This window comes from Tigriopus californicus, chromosome 12 (genome assembly GCF_007210705.1).
Source record: "Tigriopus californicus strain San Diego chromosome 12, Tcal_SD_v2.1, whole genome shotgun sequence".
Classification (NCBI taxonomy): domain Eukaryota; kingdom Metazoa; phylum Arthropoda; class Copepoda; order Harpacticoida; family Harpacticidae; genus Tigriopus; species Tigriopus californicus.
In genome coordinates this window covers 16,180,929-16,191,597 of record NC_081451.1, presented here as the reverse complement: position 1 = coordinate 16,191,597, position 10,669 = coordinate 16,180,929, and positions in this window count along the sequence as shown.

The window sequence follows — 10,669 nt, the reverse complement described above, 5'->3', positions numbered from 1 at the left end:
ATCGAAGAGGGTTGTGAAGCTCTTTTTTTTTTTGGTTTGACACACATCAACGTGATGGAACGTTTCGTCATTCAGGAGGTGTCCATTGTCAGCATAAGAGAGGCAAGAATCGCACGGATCGAGCGAATTTGTTGCTCCCAAATACCTCCAAAGTTAGACGCTGAAGGTGGATTCCTTTTGTTTCCCTCAAAGTCTGATCCCGTTCCTCAGAAAAGCAGCCACAGCGACCTGATCCATTTCCTCAAGAGCTTTGCTTAGCTCCCGTTCCGCCTCGACAAAGTTCAGGCCATTGTCGGACCTTCAAAGTCGTATTGGACCCCTTCTGGACACCATGCGTCTCGAAGCCGCAATGTAGGAGGAGGTATCCAATGACGTGGCCACCTCAATATGGGTTGAGCTCAAGCAGGAGAAAATCACTCCATATCTATTTTCATCCTTACGTCGTTGCAAATCATGAAGGGGCCGAAAAAATCGATTCCAACGTAGGAGAATGACGGTGCGGTTTGAAGTCGGTCCAAGGGCAAATCAGCCATTTGAAGTTGCTCTTTTTAACAACTTTGGCGGATAGCGTTAATGGTGAATCCTAGGCCTCCGTGAGCAACTTGGGCGTGATGGCTCCCAATGATAAGATCGGAAATTCTTCCTTTCTTTGGGATGATTAATGGATGGCCATCTTAATTTTTGAAGCTTTCCTAAAACAACTCCGATTTTCAATAATCCATGCGCATCCATAATTGGGCACAATTTCGACAAGGGACTATTAACTTTAACCCAGTCTCTTTTTCTTTCTCTTTCACATTTTGGTTCGAGTCCTCCAAGAGCTTTGATCTCATTTCCAAACATTCGAGCCTGCTCTCTTTTGATCAATAGCCTCTCTGCTTCGTCTAAATATGCGATTCCTTGAAGCAATTCAAGTCTGGAGGATTCAATGACAGTTTCTTTCTTCCATTTCGGTCTCTGGACCTCAAGTCCACGTCGTTTTGAACGTCAAGAACTTCAAAAATCGCAACTACCCCAACCGATCGTTTTAGTTTGTACCAGCCCAGATATCGATTCATCATAAGGTCCAGAAGTGCTCATTCTCAACTTGAGTAGCCCGCACAGCTTTCTTTCTTCACCTCTGGGTCGTTCTGATCAAAATGGAACTTTCTCCACAGCAGGCACTCTCCAAGAACAATCTCGATTCGTTAAGAACTCAGGTCCATTAAACCATCGATGGGTAGCTTGAATCCCAACACAACTCAATCCTCTCAAGGCGTCATTGGCCAGATTTTTAGAAGTCTCGACATATCGCCAGGACATGGGCGACGATACAGCAGAGGAATTTTTCTAACCCGATTAGCCACAAACAGATGGAATCGGCGCTCTTCATTGCAAATATATCCAATAACAACAGTGCTATCCGTCCAATAGTACTGGCTCAACTCTTCAATATCCAACTGACTTCTCACATGATCCGAGAGTGAGGCAGCGAGAACTGATGCAACCAATTCCATCCTCTGGAACTGTTATTGGTTGACTAGGGCCACTCGTGCCTTTCCGGCAACAAAGCTCACCTGGAGTTTCCGTTCTCGTCTTCCAGCCTTAAATAAGCAACTGCTCCGTATCCATAGGTCGATCAGTCGGAAAAACAATGAAGTTCTGCCGAAGGTTGTTTTCCAAATCCAACGTTCTTAAACGATCTTGGTAATTTCACCAACGATAACTCTTGTAACTCATCTATCTGTAACGCTCGAATCAAGTCTTGACGAGATCAAGAAACGAGACTTAATAGTACCTAAAGAAATGAAACAGTGTTGGTCTCGGTGGTAAGTCGTAGACTGCCTTTTATTCATGGTAAACTTCTCTTTATATACATAATTGGAAACAGAGAAATAGGAGGAGCTTAAGCAGAGAGAGGAGGGGCTTAAAGCGCGTGTTTTCAACTCTGTAGTTACTTGTTGGAGAGTAGGTGTGGCTCTCTCATGTCGATGCTTTTGTTCGTATACATGCCCTCGTGACAAGGTAAGAGGGAACCTGTACCTCGTCAACAAGAAGAACCGGAAGCTTCGCATGAGAGACCCCGATAATGAAGGGAGCTAGCAGAATTTACAGATTTACTTATACTGGTTTACATGAAAACACGTGGGGCTGGAAAAAAAAGCTATTTGTGTAACTACTGGAGATGGGACATTGAGAGAGAAAATGAGAATCAATGACAATGTGAAAGCAATAGGTCTTCTTGGAATGTGTCGAAGAGGAATGTGGAGGGGCTTGAGACCAGAGGCTTTCAGACATGAGAGAGGGAGTAGAGGAGCCGAGGTTCATAGGAACGAGAGATAACTTGGGGATGTTAGAAGGTAAGAGTTCATTGAATGTGCTAGCCCGAACAGTGTCGAGAGATCCGATTGGGAGTTGTATTCGACAAGCTCCGTGCACCTCCAATCGGCCAATTCGGTGAGGGGGTGACGAATATGGGGCCTTGTATCGCCTTTGCACCTGAGCATGAACGAGGTAGCACTAGTACTATAAGAAGAACATTGGAGAAGCGCCGAAAAAGGGGAAAAGATGACGATGGAACGACCCGAGTGACCGCACTCGTTTTCGTTCACCTAAAAGAGATGGAGGACCACAGCTTGGAGGGAGGAAGGGGAATAAAACGGAGACGTGTCTTGACAGGAGAGAGAGTCAGCAGTGCAAGCTAACATTTCAGGAAGTGTCAGACAAACCATTCGGATAGAAGGTCTTGTAAGATGATATAACGGCATGACGGGATTGGTTCAATGACGGCTGTGTTGATAAGGCGGGGAATAGTATCAATCGAAGAGAGTGCCTTTCTTGGCGCTATTTTGGACAGGAATGGAAAGATGATGTGGTAGCCGGTAGCGTTGGATATAAAGTGGACATGTTAAAGCTCATTTAAGAGTTGAAAAGATCGAAAGTATAGTCTCACTGGCATAGCTATACTTGAGTTGTAACTTAAATATATCGCAAGTATCATCCAGCCCGGAATCGAAAACGCAAGCAATTAGTGGAAATTGTAAACAAGTTTAGTCGTAACTCGGAAAGACCTCGCACTCGTCTTATTGTAGCAGCTCAAAAAACGACATCCTGACCCCTCAAGTAACGAAGTTTTTTAAGATTTTTTGGCGTGCAAATCATTTAGGATGGCGATATTTTCTTACCTTCTTGAGGTTTTCGCTGGATGCCAAGATCAAAGGCTTTCAAGGCGAGATTTCGGCACAGCAGTTGCAAAAGTGGTATCCTATGGATCTGCTGTCGATCCGGAAAATCCCAAAGGCACGGGCATCTTATGATTCGATATGCATGCGAGTTCTCCTCTGCAGCACGAAGAATGCATCGTTTGGTACTTTATTATAGCTAATTCAGAATTCAACGAGGAGCTGTCTTAAGTTCCGGTGACACCAAAATTTTAGGACAAAGGTAACGGTGCAAAGCCTGACAATTTCTACAGCCATCATAAATTGATCTTCAGCTCAATGTTGGAAAGAAAGCTAACATATTTTTGTAGAATTGGATTTTTCTCGAAGAGTGAACCATGTCTAATGCTTAAGCACAAAACGAAGGAGGTTGTATATCTCCTCCATTTGGGTAGTCACTCCTTGGGCAGCCGCCAAGATTTCGGTGTCAGCCGGTTCAAGCGTAAAGACTGAAGAAAAAAGAGCGATGAGGCATTCTGGCGACAAGCTCAATAGCCGCACGGAAGAATAGCCTTTACCACCTCAAATGACAAATATGCTTAGCTTTTAATTTCCAGTGTTGAGCTGATATCATCATTGGCTGGTTGAAATTGTAAGCTTTGGCCACCAAATAGTTAAAAGAAATATTAAGTCTGCAATTTTGGTTCTGAACCCTGTAGATAGGCTTTTTTCCTCTATGTATCTACAAAACAAAGTTATCATTCATGAAATCTTGATTTCCGAGTTCTTGTAGCGTAATTACTGATGTTAACATGGATATACTAAACAAATAAAGTAATTACATATTATCAATATTTGAGTATGCTTTCAGTAAAATACAAAAATGTTAATTCGTAGAAAGTTGGTAATATATTAATTTTCCAAGATTGTTGAGTTTTCCTGACAAACTGTGTCTCCTTTGCACGTGACAACTGGAGAAATTCTAGTAGCCCGTACCTTATGTTCATGTTTGTATGCGATAGGATCATATTCGAATGTGATCAGGACATTCAAACCATCACAAAGTCGGCACTTTTCTGTTCACAATTCGAGCCCACCGGCATATAATCCGATTGACTTTCACGCAACATATCCAAAAAATTCTAAGCACCTCGGTTAAAACTTGCCTATTGCAGAATGTCAGCCGGAAGAAAATTTTCAATATATGCATTAACAGTTATAAAATACTGTTAGCTATACACTCAATCTGCCTCCTGATCCAACATTTTTTTTTCCTCAAAAGATTCAGTTATTAGCGACCATTTGGCAAGTGTTACGATCATTATGGACAAGAGAGACTTTTTTAATATCGTTTGGTCAGACAAACTTGACTACCTACATGTTCTTTTTAAACTGCACAGCATGTATGGCAGATGCCTTTTGGACAAGGTTCAAGGACAATCTGAACGTTTTCCATTTGTTCAAGCTTCTGTGCCGGATATTCTTTGGGCAAGAACATATAAGAAAGAACTGCGAAATATGACCCTAAATAAAAAATCAATATTAGTGCTTCGCTTTTGAATTGTGTTTAGGACACTTAGCAAACTTTTTACCCGTTTCCACTCCCAATGCACGGAATTGTCGCATGCCTAGTTATATAAAACTTATTGGCCTTACACGTCGCTTCAAAAAAACGCCCACGCACAGATGTGAGATTTATCAATCTTGCATCCCTTCTATCAAAAAAGCACAGCTTGAAGCGGTATAAACGGAGGAAGATATTTTGATTGATAGGTGGTCCTCCAAATCAAGAACAACGAGACTTATATTACTTGAATCCTTGATTCTAAGAAAGAGGCAAATGTTTGCAAGGCCATTTCAATTTGATAACAAATTATTAATGGTTGCCCGACCGCCGTTACTCTGAGACATGGACGTAGTATTCGCATCCAAGGGCCTAATATCAGTGTTTCAGCAGAGAACGAATGCGAATTTAAAGCTGGTTACCAGAATTTTGCCCCAAAGTATCTGGACATCCCTGAAAGCGCAAGACATTTAGGCTAAAAAACTTCAAGGATATAATCCAGCTATTAGTCCGGAACCGGGCCAAGTCAATAATCTACTCCTTGTACGTTCAGGCGATTATCTTGTCTGAAATTATACTTGCTTCCTATATGAGTTGGCGTTGATGTTCATGGCAGTGTTGCAGGTGTCCGTCGCTTACCAAGGCTGCCAACATAGCCGGGTCTAGGTGCTGTGTCGCTTGAAAACCATTTTCTTTTGAATATGCCGCCAAAAAACGTGAATCTGATTGGGCGATTTCAGTAATTTTTGTCTGAAAATTCTAGTTGGTAAATAAGAAACTAATGGACCTTCATTTGTACTCTTTCGGATCAGGTCAGTTTGTTCAAATATATAAATGTGTGAAAAAAAAATATTGCACAGACATCAATAAAAGGATCAAGAATGAATGATTTCAGAAATGAAGAACAGCTCATTGAATGCGATACTGGAAAATTAGGTCCACTGCTCTTAAGAAAAAAGTGAAGAGGTGGAATCACAGAACAGTTACATAAAAACAGTTTGTTTAGAGAGGTATGATGAAAGTCTTGGTCTATGGCAGTATATATGGGTGAGCCAGATGGAGCCATCCTTTGTCAGCTCCCATCATGATGGCATTTGGACGGAGACCAAGTGTACCCAATATATCCGAAGGCTGTCGGCCATAGGACAATAAGCTGTAAGCAATTTCCTTGACCGTGGAAGGACAACTTGTGTCCCGACATCAAACCCCTTGTCCGAAAGGTCAGGTTCCACACTGTTGGACACTAACCTGGCCACCCGATGGTGAGCGGGGGCTTTTGCGCATTCGCAAATAAAATACGCTCAAAGAATTGCGTGAAGGCGTCATCGGCTGATGTGCAGGGCGATTGGGAAGCGTTTTGCTGAAAGCCAAAACTAGATGTTCTCATGCTAGCAATGGCTGATGAGTGTAGAAAACTGAGCATTTCTTTGACGTGTTCGAGAAGCGTCGGCGGTAGCCACTAATTGGGCCGTTGGATTGATTCTTCCATCATGGTTTATTATTCTCGGTTCATTCGTTCCATTGGGATAGTTGGGATCCACCCATGATCCTGGTTTCAAGCTAATTTCCGACCTGAAAGGCAGCGCCAGGTTCTGTGCTGGTGGCGTGGGCCCGGCTTGGGCGTGGGTTACATAGATGGGGCCGTTCTTAATCAACTGCTTGTACCGTTTGACCGGTATGTATGTCCTTTCTGTCCACGGCAAGACCTTGAACGCAAAGAATATAACGCATTGGAATATCGACCAGGAAAACACATTTGAAATGATTCAATGTAAATCATAGCTCTCGTCACTTATCTTACTATTCATATCTGGTCATGATATGAATGCCTTCCGATGGCAGTCCCATCCATCCATGCTATCCATTAAATGGACTCAAGCCATTGCAACATGATTCGAGATCCACATAATGGGTTCGTCTAAGTGGTTCATTATTGAGCTGCGCTGCGGATGACAGGGGGGGGTGAGCTGGTTTGAGCTGGCTAGGCGAGAAATGAGGTCCAAGAATCCCAGGCATTCGTGATCTTCAGTGTATTGCGCGTTCACTTGCGATCTTTCACCACGCCATTGGATCTATTCGAAAGTAGCTGACGGGCGTTTTTTCACTCGTTCATAACTTTACTCCCTTTGTGGCGAGTGACGGAGGCTCAAACGCAGATAGATGTTGATGCCAAAACTAGGTAAAAGTGTTGCCAATTTGAATTCATCTTTAGACGGGCCAATCCAGGGAATGGGAAGAGCGGCCGATAAACGTTATTCTCCACCGATTCTTTGCGGCTGCCCATTTTCATGCTTGTGGAAAATGTTAGAATGTTTAGATAGGGAGGACTTTTAGGGTTATTAATATTGTGTTAGTTGGTGGGTTAGTTAGGTTAGGTTAGTTTGATTAGGTTGGGTTAAGTTTTTTGGGGGGAGAAGGAAGCACCGCCAACCAATCGGCTGTAAGAATAACGCTGGACCGAGCGTGCCTCCTTGGATCCCTTCGCGATCACTGGAGGCGCGAACCCGGGCTGGCACTTAACAGGCTTGCAACGTACTCACTTGAGAACGATCGGATTGAGAAACGCACACTTGGAGATCCTAGCGTGAGCCATAGCTGAGTATAGCTGAGTACAGACCCGAGTGTATCTCCAGGACCTCAAGTATATACTCGAGTGTACTCGAGTGTACTGGTTTCGAACACAGCGCAAAAATTGGAATGTTAAGCTAACAATTCAAAAACCAGTAGACTGGACTATGCTTCAAGCCACACCAAGCATTTTGAATTAATAAGCTTAACATCCGACCTATAGTGTGCGATTTGATTAGGATAGTTGTTAGTAGAATCAGCAAATGAGCGAGGAGCCAGTGTGTTGGTATATCCTCAACATCTTAAGACTAAAAAGAGAGGAAGGAGTGATGCCTTGGCGTGTTTGGGAGGGCAATAAGTTGCCAGAAGGAAAGTGTTGATGTGAATAGAGAGAAATGCTGTCTGATTGGACGATGATTTCGCGAATGGGAGCTCTCCAATCACGAGTACATCCTCAGATTTCAGCGGAGAAATTGCTAGGCGCACGTGGAAGAGAGGACGGAAGTGTGATGTCACGAAGACAGATCCATGGCTACTGAAGATGGGTAGTAACCTTTCGAGGAACCTGGTTTTGCTTGTATGCCTCCATAGATAGATTTGCTCATGTCGATAGAGGGTAGAGCCATATTGCATGACCCGTTCCAATGGAAGGTAAGTGAGAGCCACAAGAGGCCAAGAGTACGAATCGACGAGCCTAGAGCAACAGTTAGAACGGTCAACGCGGTGCATGAGTCGTTTCAAGATGCCTATCTCCGCCAGGAAGAGAAGCCCAAATTGATCGTATTTGGCCAATTAGTCCGGGTTTGTCGTGAAATAGCTGCAGACAGAAAGGATGAAGAGCTGGCACAGGATGAAGAGAAGAAGGTGGGTATTCAAAACTGGAACGTAGTAGTGGGCGTTTCGCCATGTTGGCGTGAGGACACGGAGCAAGGCGAAGCAGGTTGGAGAGTATGTCCAATGATAGTAGGAAGATTCTTTCAAGAGAAATAATAATCCGACCAATCATTTTTTGAATTTATTGGGGACACACTGTCGCGAAGACGATGTTGGAAGCTCGAGATCCGTCGGAAGAGAATAACACTTCATCACCTCCAGTGAAGTTCTAGACTTGCAACCACACCGCTCAATTTTGATTTCTTCATGATGGATTGGAGTTCTCGAGCGCCTTGAAGAGTCCGCAGCTCAGGTAGGATCATGGATTGGAGTGGCAAAGGCCGACATCTTTTCATGGCGCACTAACGGAATTGAAAAACCTTGAAGTGGGAGAAATTGGAGGAAGGGTGTTGCCCGGCACAAGGCAGAAGTGTTTTCCAACAGTCGTTCCAACGACGAAAGGGCTGTGAGTAATTGGGAAAAAAGAAATGTTCTTGTCCACTGTAAGAAAAGTCCAGGTTGTAGCGAATGTCACGCAATGGGACAAAATGCAAAACAAGCCATCGACACTGATGTTCGTGAGCAGAAGGAGACAGAGTACCAAGACAAGATGAAGAGGAAGAGACTAAGAGTGAGAAGAATACGTACATGCTGCAAAGTTGTCGCATTGATGGAGAATTGTAGACTGATGGGAGAAACACCAATCGGTCTACATAATATGTACCCATTTTGCGGCCACAGAGCAACTGTGAGAAAGGAGAACTATGGATAAGAGTATAGCTTTGTCCCACTGGGAGGTCGGCGCTCTCGCTCATACCGTACACTATTGTTGGATTTAGATTCCAATGGCGCTTCGCAGCACGATGGGGGTCAGTTAACCCTGTCGTGCCAAGGCGTATGTCAGGGAACGCGCGATGTCGGACCGAATGATTCCCGCTTGGCTTCCTCCGGTGCAGATTGACGTTCCCCGATCTCTCTCTTTTTTCAAACCAAAAAAAAAAAAGAGCTTCACAACCCTCTTCGATATCAAGGTTGAATCTGAGACTTGGTCAATTAAGACATTAATGGTCATTGATTTGGTCCCGTTTGAGCACACAATTGGTATTACACCTAACCTGGTTCCATCTCCACAAGTGTTGATGTGAGGGCTGGTGGAATTACTATCTCGTTGATTTATTGAGTGTTCTGTTGGAGGAGGATCTTCATGTAACCAGGTGTGATGTCGGCCAGCGCAACCTGCCCTTCTGCAAGACAATTCGTTCTTTCTGGGACAAAATCTTGCTCTGTGACCAATCCGTAAGCAAAGAAAGCACATTCCCGTTTTTTGAGCCATTTCCTTGCGCACTGGCGTCTTTGCATTTTGAAACCTTTGCAGTTCTTAGGCTCGTGCTTTCCCTTGCACAGTTGGCAATATTCTCTTGTCTTCTTTCTGAAGACCGCTGATTGGTGCCAGAGTTGTTTTCCGCGACATTGACGCTTTTTATTACTCCGGATTTCTTCTCAATTGGATGACGACCAAGATTGAAGTACCTCACTTCCGCTGCTTGCTTAGCTAACCATTTGGCGAACAAGTATATTTTCTTGTCTCTAGGGGTATCACTTGAATAATTCCTCCAAAGTTGAAAGTTGGTCCTATCCAACTTGTGTTCCAACTCAGACATCAATGAAGTGAGCAACCCATCTCCCTTAGGGAAGAGAGATGTTACTACTCGGAGGTGTCCTTGCAGTTGATCCGCTAACGCCGTGAAGCTGGGGCAATCGTTCTCTTTTACTCTTGGCAAATCTCTGATGGCTTGAATGTGCGCTAGCTCCAGAAAATGTGGAGCTCCATACCGCTCGTAAAGAGTTTTCAAGGCCTCAAGATAAGGTTCGTGTGAGTTCGTGAATCCTTTTATGACATCTTGGCAGTCTGAAGAAAGGCTTGATTTCTGGAGTCCCATCTTTTCAGCAGATGAACGATTGGTCGAATGGACTAACGCCTGAAACATGTTTGACCAGTCTATAAAATCCAAAGGATTGCCATGAAAGACCGGCATCTCTCTCCTAATGGTAGATCGTCCGCCTTTGCCTCCCTCTTCATCTTTGGGTTTGGCCATCCATGATACGAATTTGTCGGAAGTCATAACGTCATCTTCTGGTTCTTTTACCGGTGTTGGAAACTCTTGGGCGCCTTGAGACTGATTTTCTACCCATTTTCTGACATCTGATGGTTGAAGATTCTCTCGTGCATTTGCTTTTTCATTCAGTCGAAAGTTTTTTAATGAAAATTGATCTCCACCAAATACGGTACTCTCCTCATGGGCCCGGGCTTCCACGTGTTCCTTGAGTTCACCGTTGACATTAATAATTCGGTTTCTGTCTTCTAACACATGATTTTCAAGCCACTCTTCTTCTTCATCGGTGAGGCCTAAACTTGAAAGCTTATCTGCTTCGGCTATGAGATTTGTACCAAAGAGTTTCAGTCAGTTTGGAGGTCTTGTGGTGCGTAAAGGTCTCGATATTCACGGATTATCCAAACTTTTCA